Source organism: Malus sylvestris, chromosome 7 (genome assembly GCF_916048215.2).
Source record: "Malus sylvestris chromosome 7, drMalSylv7.2, whole genome shotgun sequence".
NCBI classification, from domain to species: Eukaryota; Viridiplantae; Streptophyta; class Magnoliopsida; order Rosales; family Rosaceae; genus Malus; species Malus sylvestris.
In genome coordinates, this window is record NC_062266.1 from 14,516,458 (window position 1) to 14,532,901 (window position 16,444).

Below are 16,444 nucleotides of genomic sequence, written 5' to 3' on the forward strand. Positions count from 1 at the left end.
TTGGACACTTGTGAGAAATTGTGTTGGGTGTGTGCGCGCCTGCATTAACTTGCCAGCAAAGCCTAGTAATTTCAAGAATCCAGCCATTTGGCTCCACACGGATTTTCTTGAAGGAACTTACCAAACTATGTTTAACAAGTTGTGCGTTTCTAGCACTACGTACGTAACGGTACGTACCGTGGTCGATTCTGTTTCCTTTCAACTGCTTTCGGATCAGCAACTTGGAGTACCTCAAACAAATACCTGCGTACTCCCTTCCCAAGTGCTCCAAGTGCACCAAGTGATGCCGGTTCTGCAAGAAACCCTTGTACATCTACAGAAGAGAGAATCAAAGAAGCACCAATATGAAATATAAGGGACTGATCCGGCTGAGTCCTGATTCAATCAGGAGTCTTCAAAGATCAGGATGGCATAGGAATATTGGTAACATTCTAAGGGTCTGGTTAAAACAAGGAGCGCGTGTTTGACACAGCTCGTCGTCGAGTTGTCACGTTCCGCATTCAACCGAAGGACGTAGTTAGCTCATTAGCTATTCGGCCTGCACACCAAGTAGGCTAAGTAGGTTTTAAGGTCAACAAAAACATAATAATTCTACACAAAATAGATTTTGAAAGTTATGATAGGAAGAAAAAAAACACACAGCGTAAGATTCCTCATTGTGAACCTTGCAAACTAGAAAGGGACACCTATATCTTCAACTGCTGAAACCATCCACAATGTTCCTCGCAAAATGCTCTACAATTCCTGTCCTCTCTTAATTTTCTGAGAACAACAGTAAGTAGAAATTTCGCGGATACGAAGCAAAACAAATATAATGCCTTCAAGTCCTAAAGAGTCAACAAGGATGGGGACACTTCCTGAGAGTAGAAGCATGAGAGGGCCATGACGTTGAGATAATGCTTGAAACAAGCGATGAGGGTACAACCCTAGTTGGTGCAAGTTTCCGATGATAGGGAGCTTGGGTGGAGAAGGCGGTGACGGGGTTTTGTTTGTGTAAAGGAATTTTGCACTCAAATTAGCGAGAAATTGTAGCATAGTGTAATATTCACACATTACAGTATGGTCTTTACCACATTATGAAATAGTTGTGAAAAGAGTAATCATTACATTTTAGGCAAATGATGTGATGAGTACAAAGCAGGGCTGAGGGCGTGTAAACGGTGCACCGGCACATAGCTCCTAATTCTTGAGGGCCCCCAAAAAAATTTCGTCCTCCTATGTTAAATTTTTCATCCTCTAACTTGGTTAGTAGTAAGATATGGTTGTAAATCTTGATGCCCCTTATCACGTGATGTGATTAAATGGAGAAATACGACTACCCAAGATATCAACTTAGAAAAACGTCATTAATTAACAAGCAATCCCACATCGGAAGAGGCAAAGCAGAGTCCCTGCTAGAATGCACTGTGCGGTGTGCATAGAGCAAACTATTCTTTCACCTTTTACTAAGGAATACCGTGTGCGTGCGCATTTAGTGGCATACGCTAATTTTGTGAAGGGATTTCTCTCACAAGAGAACCCTACAATTTAGTTCAACTTTATAGTTCTCTAATCTCTATGCGCAAGCTTTCGACTCAATCAGGCTTTAAAGTACTTTATTTACACATTAACTACATTCCAGGTCCAAAGAGGTCCCTGCCTTCTGTGAGGCCGTGATTCTATTTCCTCGAATTAAACATGACACGCAAAACTCAATCATTCTTTACCAAGCAGCATGTTGTAGCCTTGGAAGAGATTCATAGCTTGTTTAAGTTTTTTTTTTGGAATGCTAAAAGTACTTTCGGACGATCAATTCCTAATGTTGGAATCATTTCCTTTTTAATTTTTGCTTTTCACCTTTTGTGCTTGAGGTATGAGGATGATTATATGGCAAAAAATGGATAGATAAAAAAGATTTATGTGAGAGAAAAGAAGAAGAAATTAAAAGAAAATCATAAAAGTGAAAACAGTTAAAATAGTTTTGATTTTTTGTTTTTGTTTTGTCACTTTGCGTGTCGTTCTTTATACGTTCATTTACATCTCTCCCAGGATCCTTATTCACTCTTCTTCATCCCCCATTTTCTTTTTCTATTTCTCTTCTAACGCAAACACACAATATAAAAATAAAAAAACGAAATGGTTATCAAAATAGTCATTCAAATACTTATTGGTCACGAAAGCCCTTAACCATAAAATACTTCTCCAACAACATTAAAAAGTGTTTATGGCGAAGCACCTCTTCATAAAGTACTTTTGAACTCTTCATAAAGTGCTTTTCAAGTGATTTTCTATAAAACATATTTATGAAAAAAATTTATCTGCTACTAATAGAAGTACAAAATGCTAATAACCAAAAGTGCTTCTTGGAGAATAAATTCCAAATCGTCCCTTAGTTTGAGTCAAATACCACCGAGTACCATTTAACTGTCTCGGAAACCTTGCTATCCATCCATCTTTTGTGTTGTTTTGAAGCGTACCTCTTTATACTTCTAACAAGAACCTTAAAATGTTTAAAGGGTTACCCTAAAGCTGTAGTGTGCTATTAATGGATTGGATAATCGAAGATCCAGTACAATTTGAAAGAAGGCCTTTGGTGCTTGTTTCTCAAAACCTCACATGGAAAAGAAGTAAAACCATCACAGTCGAAACAGCTATTAAAAACAGAGGAAATGGGAACATTTGGGATCCACGCAGCCACGAGGTGAGCACAAAGCGAACTACTCCTTCACCCTTTACTAAAAAAATGCCGTGTGCTAGCTGCAATTAGTGGCATACGCCAATTTTTTTAGGAGTTTCTCTTCACAGAGGAGCTCCTAAAGATTAGTTTTCAAGAATTTAAAAATATTTTTTTACTTGCCATAAATGGAGCCTTGAGTCTAAGTTCAATTCAGATAATTTGTAAAATTCAATATCAGCAGGACAAACCTCTTCTGGAGGTAAGTCATTGTGGTGGTATTTCAAACTGATATTATTGGTGCACTACCGATTTGTGATACTGCCATTACCTGGTGTACGTAAGTCTCCATTTTATAAAGAATTAATTCAGGTTTATTTTAGCAGTGTGGGATGGTCAATGGGTACCCATGGATACTTCATACATCACCATTATCACAATGACAAGCACAAACTCCACTCACCACCACTAATAACACATAGTTTACACTTGACCTCCATTCAAGGTTCTAAAAGACGCAAGGCGATAGTCGGGCGGTGGGCTGGGGCCTAGCGCCTTGGCGGACTAGGTAGATTTAAGAAAATATGTTATATTTCGTGTAAATAAGTGTCTATTTATACTTAAAATATATATAATTATATCATAAATGACAAGATAGAATGACATATATATTATGAAGTATAGAATAACATATCTATTTTCTGTCTAAGTGAGTCGCAACCTAGGCGGGTGTCTAGGTGTGTTTGGGCGGGCTAGGCAGGAGCCTCAATCGGTTTAGGTGCCCTTCTGAATTTTCAAATGCCTAGGCATTAATCGGGGCGGTGGCTAACTGCCTAGCTCCTAGGCAGGAATTTTTAGAATAGTGCCTCCATGTATCTAAATGGGTACCAATTGACAATCCCATCAAACCCTAAATCTGGACTCTAGATGCTTACCAAATTTATTAGCAATGGTTCTAACTTCATTCCACTTTCATTAGATACACCAGTCATATGCCCACACGTTATATGTGTAATTAAATTTGTCTATTATTTGTTTTGAAAATATTTATATCACTTAAAAAAAATTTAAAAAAAGGAGAATTTTAACAAAAAACTGCTGGTACTGTTCACTTTAATGAAAAACCACATTTTTACACTAAACAGTCAATCTTAGTACTATTTACTTTACCCTTTATTTTGTCCTTATTGTTAAAACTCAAAGTTTTCAAACCCTTTTCATTAGTTTTCCTAAAAAAAAAAACTCTTTTTTCTAAACGAAATAAAATTGAGCATCGAACTTGAAGTGAGAGACGCAGGTTAAAAAGAACCTTCTTAATTTTTTTTATTTAATTTTTAAATAGGGCGTGTGATGAATACGTGGCTGTTAGATTTGTGTAAAAAAAAAAACAAAGTTTGTGTTGTATGTAATTACTAATTGCCCATGTATTTCATTTTTGTTCATGTTTTATGAGAGGGTTAGAATCATAATTTTTTAGAGTTTTGACTGAAAAACAGAGTTGCATTAATATGTAGTTTAGATACGAAAGGTAGAATTCTAGCACTAGCAATCTGGACACAGACATCAATTTGATTTCCATTTATACAAGGATACGAAAGGCTGAACATGTCTTACCCAAAAGAGAAGTGTTGTATCTCATTAAGCTGACACAACGATCCAACAGATGTAGGTTCAAAATTGCAATTTAGGTTCAGATTCTTCTGAAAGGTATTGGCGTTCTATCGGGCCATGATTCTATTTTCTCAAAGTACTTGACTGGAACAACACCCTCGAAACCTTCAGTCAAGATCACCTTGTTCTCTGAAATGTAAAACTTCATTCCCTCTGCAATAAAGATTAAAAAGAAATAAATTAGGCAAAAGAAGTCCTGCATGCTCCCTGCACTGCCATGATAAAGAATAAAAGGCGCTCGGGCATTTGATAATGAAAGGTTTGAGAACTATACCTTCCAAAGCTTTTTTAACATCGAGATAGATCAAAACATTGACATCGCGTCTCATACCTGAAAGAATGCAAAGAAAATAAGTTATCAAAGTGAGATGGATAATGTCCGTGTCTTGTATTCAAATGAATAGCTTATCCGTATCTTCACAATCATTGTCACTATAGCTCACTAAGTCATGATAGTTACTACCAAGTCGTACCCCAGTAAACAATCCTATACCCAAAAACTTTCAAGAAGTCTAGAATCCTGAAACAATCGGTGACCTCAGAATGCCAAATGCCTCAAGGTTAGACTCAAAGGGTAACAGATAAACAATGGGTGTTCATCATCACAGGTTCGTGTACATATATAAATATCCCTAATCAAACACATTACCGCTAATCACTTGCCCATCTGTCGGCAAGCCACGTGAGAAGTGAGCATGTAATCTTTTCATGCTTTTTAGACCGGACCTTAATATCGATTCCAAATTCCTCCTATAGGTCCCATGCACGCAAACTGCATATCAAGGGGAAAGAAAAACAGTGAAGCAAACAAAAAGGTACAATTTCCATAGAAACACAAACAACTCTTCATTCTGGACAGAGAAATTATGTGCTAAGAATACAATAAGATTGCAGACAAAAAGATAAACCTGGAACTTCTTCGGATGAAATGATTGGTGTTAACAATCTTTCAGATTCAACTATCTGCCAATATACACAGAGTAGATATTAATACATAATGTTAAAGCCAACAAGTATAGATGGATGCTCAATCCAAAAACGCATAACGAAAAAATAACAATGGTAAACATAATGCTTGCACATCACAAATAAATTGGAGAACTAAAATTCTGATTTGTTAAGCATTCGATAAGTATCTACATAATGATCTGAAACTCAGAGCTCAAGAACAACAGTGAAAGGATATCCAGTCAAGTGTAAGAAAACAATTCTCCAGCGTCAACAAATTTTCAAGTCTTAACAAAGATTCCACTTACAGAAAGACTCTGACCTGACTGTGCTTTCACTAGATTATGCAAAGAGAAACTAGTTAATACCTTGCCATGACTTTACAAGATTACACAGACAAAAACTACTAGGATAGCGTGTGACTAAAGCAGTAAAATAGTAATCCAAGAAAAACAGTTCCCCATTCAAGCACTTCACAAAAGGTCTCGCATCTCCATGAAATGACTCAAAACAGATAAAAAAAGGTCGTACCCAGTGCACAAGGCTCCCGCTTTACGCAGGGTCTGGGAGAGGTGAATGTCGGCTAGCCTTACCCCCATTTATGGAGAGGCTGCTCCCAAGTCTCGAACCCGAGACCTACCGCTCATGGGCGAAGGCACTTGCCATCGCACCAAGTGCGACCTCTGAAATGACTCAAAACAGATATTCAAGATAAATTACCTTTGTTGTGTGGCCTTGGTTTGCACGTATCAAAAGTTCCCCATTTTCTTCCAAGAGGCCAAAGCGCTACTTATCATCCTTTCTGACAGCCTAACAAGAAGTATCACATAATTAAACATGCTTCTTAGTCAGTAAGTTCATGTGACATATAAAGGACTATCAAGAACTGCTCACTAACCTCCTTAATCTCATCAATAGTATGTAATCTCACTGGAATATTAGCAAATGTCTTTATGTTTAGCTTTAACAGATCATTAACCTTCACATATCCATCGCTTCGCATATTCAAACTCAACTCACCCGCCATATGGCGCAATATACGCGTCCTAGAAAATTACCAGAGAGGCTAAGTTTTAATAAACTATGCCATTAAGCTGCATTACTCTACCAATAATTAACATTTATATACAAACAAAACAAAGAAACAAAGAAACAAAGACTGAGTGGGTAGTGCAGTGCTTACAATAATCTACCAAGTGCATCAATTTTATCTTTTCCAGCGCAACCAACTCCGCCGCCACCGCGGCCCCTCGATCGTTCTCTATCATTTTTCACCTCCCAATGTCTTCCTCCTCCTCCACTGCCCACAAAAATATACTATCAGAATTTCACAGTATTGTTATATGCAAGCAAAAAATCCAGTATTATTCCTCTGCCATTAAATGAAAAAAAAAAGTTCAATAAATCGTCAATTGATTGAAACAATTCAAAAGTTGAATAAATTTCTCAGAAAACAATGGAAAGTCACAATTCTGTTTTTTTTTTTTTTTAATTGGAACTCGTTCCCTGATTTTCTCAGCAACCAAACAGGATAGGAGAGGAAATGGGAGGGGGAAGAAACTACCTTCCGGAGGTACTGCTGCTGCTGACGTTGCGATTGTTGTTGTCCATGAAAACCAGAGCAGGAAAGCTGGGAGGGGGAAGAGGAGGAGGAGATTTAGGGCTACATGGAACGAGAACACGGTAGTAGCGTAGAACTCCAATGTTACCGTGGGTAACAGACGACCACACGAATGTCTCGAGACCCTGTGAAGCCCCGAGAATCTGAGAGAGATGAAATGATGAGGAAGGAGAGGGAGACGAGAATGCTTACTTTAATCGGTTCGGGTTTTTACAGGGGCTTTTTTTTTCTTTTTTTTTTGTCTAATTGGAATTCCATAATAATGGTCGAATCCACGACCCCTTTACAAGTGAGATTCAAATTCATGTCACTCATTCTTACTTGTGGTATTTCTCTTTATTTGAAATAATAAGTCTTACGTTCAAATCTCGTAAATGGTAAATTTGATACCAAATTAGGTTGACTATTGTGTGGCTCAACCAAACTCATCTTCCCTTAGGTACTGTTTGGTACGCAAATGGGGCGGAACGGAACGAGACGAAACAGGACAGGACAGAGGTTCCGTTTGGTACGCGCATGAAGGAACGGGACGGTTGTTCCATTTTGCGTTTGGTAAGCACATGACGGCACGGAACCAAAAGATAAATGACTAACCTACCATGTTTCATTTGTTGTTTGGTACAATGTTTATGCGTGGGACGGGACAGGACAATTTTTTTTTTTTTTTTTAACTTGTTAATATTTGAACACATATATACTTATCTATGATATATTTTTTTACTCTAGCACTACTGGCAGATATGGACTTTTCTGTGTTCATATATCAGTTTTTTGAATAACTATTCATCGATTCAAAACTACGTCAAAAACACCAATCCAAAATATTGTAAGATACATGTATATTGCACAATATGCAAAGCCATCAAATATATGCAAAGCGGCATCCAAACCACTTTGTTTTTGTACTTTACATACATAACAGTTAGTTCCTTGTAGTTGGATTGTGTTAAACCACTACAAAATTAAGTATTACTAATTTTTTGCGATATACCATTTCGTTGACATAGCACAAAATATGTCTCATAAAAGTTGGCCAGGCATAATGTACAGGATGAAATGACAAAAATTGTGAAAGACTTGACTATTGGGGGAATATTAGCATAAATTGAAAGTTTAGGATGCTCAATATCAAATTGAAAGTTCAGAGCAAAATGGAACAAGGTCCCAAATTCAGGAGATTCAAGGGTTTCCTGCTATGAGATTCAAGGGCTTCTACAACTTTCTGCTACAATTCAGAGCTTCTTCCTCACAACTAGTAATGCTATTGGCCTTTGTTAACTACATTGTAGTGTTTGAGAATTGAAGGGAAAATCAAGAAGAAAGGATGAGTAAAAGGAAGAACACAGAGAGTTTAGAGAGAGAGAGAGAGAGTTTTATATATTTGAGGAAAATGACAACTAACTACATTTGTAAGTGGAAGTGCATTATATACTAAACAATACAAGCTTACTTAACCACAAGTAACTAATTAACCAACTAACAAATTATTTAACCACCTAACAAACATTATAACAACTTAGGCTGATGTGGCATTGATTACACAGTAACCAATAATCAAGAGACATCTGTCTTCATCCCCCCTCAATCTCAGCTAGGTTACCAAGCCTGAGATTGTAGCAATGTGAGCATGAGAGAAACTGTTGAGTCCTGCAAGTTGAGACATCTGCTCCTTATTGATCTTTGCAATCTCCAAACTGGCCTGCCTTGCACCAGGTCCAGCATATGGCTCCTCTGCTATGCCTGCCAATCATGTATCAAAGTTTTTGGCACTAATGTTTGCTCATTATCCTTTTGTTTTAATTAGACAACCACAGTGGAGTAGCAGCAAACGGCCTGATCATAACATAACACACACAAGTGTACCCCATAACCTCTTTGTAGCTGTTGACCAAAAACCTCTGTCTGTCAGTCCAAATTTCTTCCACTGCCTTACAAATAAAGACACTATGTATGCCTCTGCCTCTATCAGGAGTTTTACACAAGAACAACCTTCTATAAAGTAGTTGTAGCACACCCTCATGCCGGTATAACAACTTCTTACTGGATTACCCTTCGTGGGATTCACCGTCAACAATCTCATTCAACTTGGCTTCGGCCTTTAATATTTACAAAAACAGAAAATTAACAAACTATAGTGTGGCATCGGCCTTAACTATAGCACCACGGGATCGCCCTTTGTGGATTTTACCAAAAACAACTTCTTTGAACAATGGCATTGGCCTTCACAATTTCAACAACTGAAAAATCAACATTTATGTAGGATTACCCTTCGTGGGATTTACCTACTCAAAACACGGGATTACCCTTCGTGGGATTTACCGTTAACAACTTCTTCTACCCTTCGTGTAACCGGACTTACTGTAGATTCATGCTAATAACTGAGTTGGTTAGACTCTGAAATTATAGGCTAAGATAAGGGAAACATACTGCACAAACTCCTTAATCAGCACCTTCACATGAAAATGTTGAGCTGGGCATTTCGACAGACACATGAATTGCGCATAGGTCTAATCTTTCTTTCATAGCAGAGAACAGAGTACAATCAAAGAATCCAATCACACAGTTCTTCAAGCAATTAAAATCCAACTTTCAATTCTTACAGACTTATCAGACATCTTGATGAACAATTTCAACTTCAAGATTAACAATATTCAACATTGGAATCTTCAGAACATCAATCCATTGGCATCGGCCTTATGATTCAATTAACAAGAACTCATATTTCATCATCTTTCAACATATGACATCGGCCTTCACACTTAATCATGCATAAAATCCCACAATATATGTCTAAGACATTTTCACAAACACCATATACGCAGAAAAGGATTAAAGATACAGAAAACAACCTGAACCCCGAAATCGACGATCTTAGACCCATCAGAGTCAACCAAGATGTTTCCGAGCTTGATGTCGCCGTGGAAGCGTCTGTGACCATGGAGATACGACATGGCATTTAGCGTCTCTCTCATCTTCTGCCAGTCTCAAACCCAGAAGCTAACCATGGCGTTGAGGCTACCCAATACGCAATCAATCTTTGCAACAAACTTTGAAACAAACACCATTATCTCGAAAAACTCCGATTTGAAACAAACTTTGCACCAATCTTCACATGAAAAATTCTAAGCGGAGCAATTCGTCAAACACGTGGACTGCATCCATGTCTGACCTTTCTTCCATACCAAAGAACAGAGTAGAGATCCAAGAATTCATTGTCCCATTCCTTCAAACAGTTGGAGTGCACAGAATCATAACCTGAAGAACTCCCAAGATTTGCAATCGTGAACAAACAACCATAAAAAATTTGCAATACCCAATACACAATCAAGCCGTGATGCTCGTCGCTGCCATCAGCAAGTGCAACCATCAGCTCATATGGGATTGGAATCGGTGAAGCCGCCATTTCTCCGAAGTCGAACAAGCCGAGAACTTTGCCTCGGTTCTCCAACTTTCGATCTCTCGCTTTCAATCGGGCACGAGGAGACTCATGAATTTGATCGGAAAGAAATCAACCCAAAAACAAATCAACCTAAAAGAATGATCGCAGAAGCACCCAGAAGCTTATCCTAACACCTAATGAAAATTTGGAAAAGAAACTAAGCTGGAAACATATGTAAAATAATGGGAAGTGGAACCACCAGAATCAATGGCGTGAGCCTGGTGGCTCTGATACCATGTTAACTACATTGTAGTGTTTGAGAATTGAAGGGAAAATCAAGAAGAAAGGATGAGTAAAAGGAAGAACACAGAGAGTTTAGAGAGAGAGAGAGAAAGTTTTATATATTTGAGGAAAATGACAACTAACTACATTTGTAAGTGGAAGTGCATTATATACTAAACAATACAAGCTTACTTAACCATAAGTAACTAATTAACCAACTAACAAATCATTTAACCACCTAACAAACATTATAACAACTTAGGCTGATGTGGCATTGATTACACAGTAACCAATAATCAAGAGACATCTGTCTTCAGCCTTAACAATCTATATAACAAATGTACGCTCTAATTGAAAATTATCTCATTGCGGCAATTTGTCAAACACCTTCGTGCACTCTTTCCCACAGGGCAGTTTAAGAAAAAGCTTGTATAACAACACTAACACAACACAAATCCGATGGCATTACAGCGAAGGTGGTGTAGGGAATTACCTTTTTGGACCTCTGGGAGGAAGACAAGGCTGAAGATTGATCGACAAAGTGGGGGACTCTAAAAAAAAAAATGGAAAACTGAAAATGAAACCACAAACAGACCACTTATCAAATGCAATTCCCAAGCACAAGTTAAACCAATGAAACCAAGAAAACGAACTTATTTTTTCAGAATCATCCTATTTTCCTAGAAAATTGAAATTTTCCATAGAAAAATCAAGAAAACGAAAAAGTAAAACCCAAACAAAAAAGCAAAATCAAAGATCTACAGAGAGCAAGATCGAACATGGAACCTGGAACCTGGAGATGCAGAGCTTTGAGTTCCACTCCGTGGGGAAGAGAAAAGAGAGGCTACGGGAGAGGATGAAGAAGAAAGTTGCGAGAGACCTGGGAGAAAAAAGCAGCGGCAGAGAAGATGGAAAGAAGATGATAGAATTTTAGGGTGTGTTTGTTGCACCGAACTGTCTCGGACTGGACTAGCTACAGGGACTAAGCTGGACTGGCTTAGACTAGATTAAGCTGGATTAACTTAGTGATACGTTTGGTGCAGTGTCGGACTAAGAAGTAGGATAATAAAATTTTCAACATGCAATTCACAAATCCGACACCAAATTAGCACAAACAACTCAAATTAGGTCCAAACAGGGACTCTTTCTTCTTTTTCTTCGCTGGAAATTACAAGCAGGGACTCTTTCTCCATGTCATTGTCCCTGGAGCCCTGGAGCACATTGCACATTGTACACTACACACACACACACATAGCAATATGCTTGAAACCCATCAAACAGTCAACGCAATCGGTAAAATCCAATCAGTCCATAAAATTTAACAGATAGACAAACTCTAACACATAAACCTTAACTAAATCGCATTATACAACCTGCAAAAACTCAAGTTAAATTCTGAAATTCAACACCTTTCAATAAACCCAGATTCCATAAATAAATAAAAAATAAAAAAAACAGATGGAAAAAGTTCAAAAGAACCAGAGAGAGTTAGAGACGGGGAGAGAAAGGGTTACTTCAAGTGGGATCGAACGGGGGAGGAGGAGGGGCGATTTAGGTGTAGGGCGACCAGGATGCTGATGAGGGCAAGCAGGACACAGAGATGAGGGTGATGAGGACGATGATGAGGAAACAGGGCAAGGAGGGAGCAGGGAACGCAGGGAGCGATGGTGACGACTCTCTCTCACAGGAAGAGCGAGGTTCTCTCTCGCAGGTGGTCTTACGAGTCCGGCCGAAATTGGGGTTCTTGGCCAAGAACTCCTAACGAAGTCTTTAATCCCAGCGAGTCCCATCTAATCCCATTAAACCTAATCCTTGTGCAAACCAAACATGAGACTACACTAGCAATTAGTCTAGTCTAGTCCAGTCCCCCCTAATCCGGTCAAAGAAACACCCCCTTAGGGTTTATTTTATGGTTTGGATGGTGTAAATATTGAAAAAAGATGAGGGGTATTTTTGCCTTAAAATTTTATAATTTTGTGTTTCACGGAGATGGAATGAGTCATTCCAGGGGGAGAGGTGGAACTGAAATTTAACCAAATTTCGTTCCATGGGACAGCATGGATGACGTAAAAGCAGTTGATGATGTCGTCTCATCTAGTTAGCACAATAAACGGATACGAGTCTCAAAACAAACAGAAGAATGCATAAGAAGTAAAACTCACAAAACCTGGTTATTGTAAAATCCAATGTAAGATAAAATCTATAGTCTAACGAGAAATGTGAGTAGATGAATTATGTTAAGCGCCTTCAAGATGCAAGTAAAACACACACAAAGGTATGACTGGCTCAGGATAGGTGCCTCGTTAGAACCTAGTAAGGTAGCAAAAACCCAATGGGAAAAATGCTCCAATTCTTAAGGGAAAATAGTACATTAAGGTCAAGTGAGTATACTTTTATATACTCCTTCCCAATTTGACAAAACTTCCAAATGAGAACTACAAGCATTGCCAATCAGACAATTTACACAATCAGTTCCTTGAACAAGCTTTTGGAAAGTAGGCTCAGACAGTAACTTCGTAAAGAGGTCGGCAAGGTTGTCTTGAGGTCAGATTTGCTTGACTTCAATCTTCTGATGCTCTTGCTGCTAATGTGAGAATAAAAATTTTGGCGCAATATGCTTGGTGTTATTTCTTTTGATGTATCATTTCTTGATCTAATCAATACAGGCGGCGTTGTCTACATATATCATTGTGGAGACGTTAATGTAGGAAGAAAGTCCGCAAGTGCTTCAAATATGCTCAACAGAACCAGAAAAATTTGCAATGTCTGGATTTAAATATAAAAACTAGGGTTCGCACGAGGCGTGAAGCGTAAAAGGTGTGTGAATGATGGAAAAAACATAACCAAAATACAGACACTACAACACAACATCCAAAAACTAGAACTAAATATAGACACTGCATTGTAATGTCTGAATCCAAATGTAAAGGAGTCAAGTGATGTATAAAGCGTAGGAGCTGTGTGAAAGATGAAAAAAACGAAGTCAGGAAACAGACAATGCAATGCAGCATCTAAATTCATATGTAAAAAACAAAATCAGGACACGGACACTACATTGCAGTGTCTAAATCTGCATTGATATTTCCAATGATATATAGTTTGTACGGTGTAGATTCGTATGCAACACCCACAAATCAAATGTTTTTCACAATATGAGAAAGGGGGTTTCATCTTAAGCGGGTGTCAGTCGTGGTGGCAGATTTTGTATATTTTTTTTTTTTTTGAGGGAATATTTTGTTTATTTTAAATGCATTTAAGTATCACATAAATGAATGTTATATTTATCATTAACATGTTGATATATTGTTAATATAGTAACTTTTTGTGATTTTATACAAAATCACCCTGATTTAAAATAGTATGGATAAAATAGTGATTAACCACTTTTATGTAATAAAAATTGTTGTGGTTATTAAAGGAAGAGAGAGGGTGCAGCAAAGAGAGAGAAAAGAGAGTTGAGGAATTTTTGTGATGTGTATTTCTCATCACATGTGCCTTTATTTATAGTAAAATGGATAAGATTGTCTGCCTTGCAAGTAATATATTCATAAATAGATAAGATCTTCTAGTTCCTAAATAAAATCTACTAATGATTTATACAATCACACTTGTGCTAGAATTTATGTCATAGCACTCCCTCTTGAGTGTGTAAATACTCAAGTAAATGTCACATCGGATCTTTATGGATTATGTAAAAGCAGTTGATGATGTTGTCTCGTCTACTCAGCACAATGAGTGGATGTGAGTATAAAAACATAACAAAAGAATGCATAAGGAGTAAAACTCACAAAACTTGGTTATGGTAAAACCAAGGTAGGATAAAACTCACAGTCTAAGGAGAAAGGTGAGAAAATGCATTAAGTCAAAACTAAGCACCTTCAAGATGCAGGTAAAACGCATAATAGGGTATGACCTGAAGGAAAAATTTGTCCTAGATAAGAACAAGTATGAACATTTGAATACATATGCAAGCAATTAACACTTTAAAGTAGACATGCATCCAAAAAACAATTCATAAAACCCATGACTTTCAAAGCCTAGTATATGGTGAACCAATAAACTCTTTAACAACATTAAAGATAAGTAAAGATTTAGAGTTTCTTTACCCTTGAAGCTCATCCTTGTTTACACAAGGGATTCACCCAAGTGGAGGGCCTTCAAGTCACCTCCAAGCTCCTTGAATCCTCCTTGTGTTTTCCTCCCTTTAGTGCTCCTTTGAAGATTTGAGGAAATGAGGATAAGTTCTCCAAAACACCAAAAGTTTGATGTCTCTAAGTCTCTTCACCAAGGATGTATCTTGTGAAGATGATATGGATGACTTAGGGAAGAAGAGATTGCTAGATGTCCCTTCCCTTAGTGGCCGGCCTCTTGGAAGAAAATGGAGAGAAAATGTTTCACCCAATTTCAACTAGAAAACCCTAAAAAGAAAATAGCTATAAAGTTGCTTTTATAACCTTTTCTTTGGTGAGTGGCAAACTTGCAATTAAGCAAGCTTTCACCATCCACCCTAATGGCCGGCCATCATATTGTTGTTGGGCTTGTTGCTCATTTTGTTTTAGTTGTCATACAACTTAAACATAATGGGCCTTTTGGACCAAAACGCTTTTGGGCCCCGAAACCCAAAACCAACATATAAGCCCAATACAAACCTTTCGTAAAATTAATTAACTAATTAATTAATCTTGACCATTCTTCAATTAAACCATTTAATTGCTTATCCATTTCATTTAATTTCTTCACATACATCCTTACTCGGTGTACGATCCATTAGGTTCCATTTAGCGAGGCAGTGGGCGATGTTACTCTTAACGATCGATTGTGAATTGAAACCACATTTCAATTCTCCCTTTGATGATTAGTGTTTGCTAATCATTAGGGCTTCCACAAACCATGAGTGACGCCTAGCAGAATATCATGGTTACCCAAGCTAAGTAGAATTGGTTGGAGAACCTATCCAGTTACAACTACAATGCAATACGGTCCTTCTCTAATACAATACTCTTAATCACATTGTTTAAGTGATAGTTAGTTTCATGTCTACTATCCAATGTGATACTTTCCTATATGATTCCCTTGAATATAATTTGGAACAAACTTCCTAAGTCATATTTATTTGCTTTGGCCAAAGACTTTAGAATCATATCTTAGAGTATTCTCCTTCCACCTTGGAAGGTTAGAGATCCCTTGTTGTGCATTCATATGCCTACATGACTAGATAGCTTGACCCTAACAATGCCGTGGACACTCCGATGGAATGCCGTTTGACATGATCAAAGATCAAGGACCTAACCATTAGACATCTATGATGCCTCAGGTCAAAGGACTACTTTGCATATTGCAACTTTAGAGTTCATACATGACATGTATGTTCGAACTCTCTTTTGATCGTAGTTCAGTGTACTCGATTACTCTTTCGAGCACCTATGTGTTTGTCTTAGTGTCCAACACCAAATGACTTGAGACTAGTCATACTCACGCTTAAGTCAACACAACACATACTAACCTTAGCGGATTGTCAATGCCCAATTGGCAATCCTATGGCTAGGAACGTTTTAGGAATGAACATAAGAGAAAGGTCTCGATAATCTAACTCACTTAGATCACTTATCTCTTAGAACAAATACATTCCTTGGATTCCCTTATTGCTTAAACACATGATACAATAAATAATGATTAACAATAAGATTTGCCCTCCATTAAACATATAAAAGTTTAATACAATAAGTATTCCAAAAAGCTATTACATTAAATGAGTGGCTTTGTGGGCATACTTCCAACATGACCGGCTCAGGATATGTGTCTCGTTAGAACCTAGTAAGGTAGCAAAAACTCAGTGAAAAAAATGCTCCAATTCTTAAGGGAAAAAAGTACATTAAGGTTAAGTGATTAT

At 37.7% G+C, this 16,444-nt stretch overlaps 2 non-coding genes and 1 pseudogene across 2 annotated transcripts; 2 read left to right on the forward strand and 1 right to left on the reverse strand.

Annotated features, from left to right (window-relative positions):
• The first annotated feature begins 1,399 nt into the window (after window positions 1-1,399).
• On the forward strand, window positions 1,400-1,520 carry LOC126630853 (U5 spliceosomal RNA). Its single transcript, XR_007626135.1, has one exon. It is a non-coding gene; the product is annotated as a U5 spliceosomal RNA (small nuclear RNA).
• A 1,151-nt stretch (window positions 1,521-2,671) lies between these two features.
• LOC126630855 (U5 spliceosomal RNA) lies at window positions 2,672-2,791 on the forward strand. The gene has a single exon (XR_007626137.1). It is a non-coding gene; the product is annotated as a U5 spliceosomal RNA (small nuclear RNA).
• A 1,472-nt stretch (window positions 2,792-4,263) lies between these two features.
• On the reverse strand, window positions 4,264-7,130 carry LOC126628309 (uncharacterized; annotated as a pseudogene).
• Between the last annotated feature and the right edge of the window lie 9,314 nt (window positions 7,131-16,444).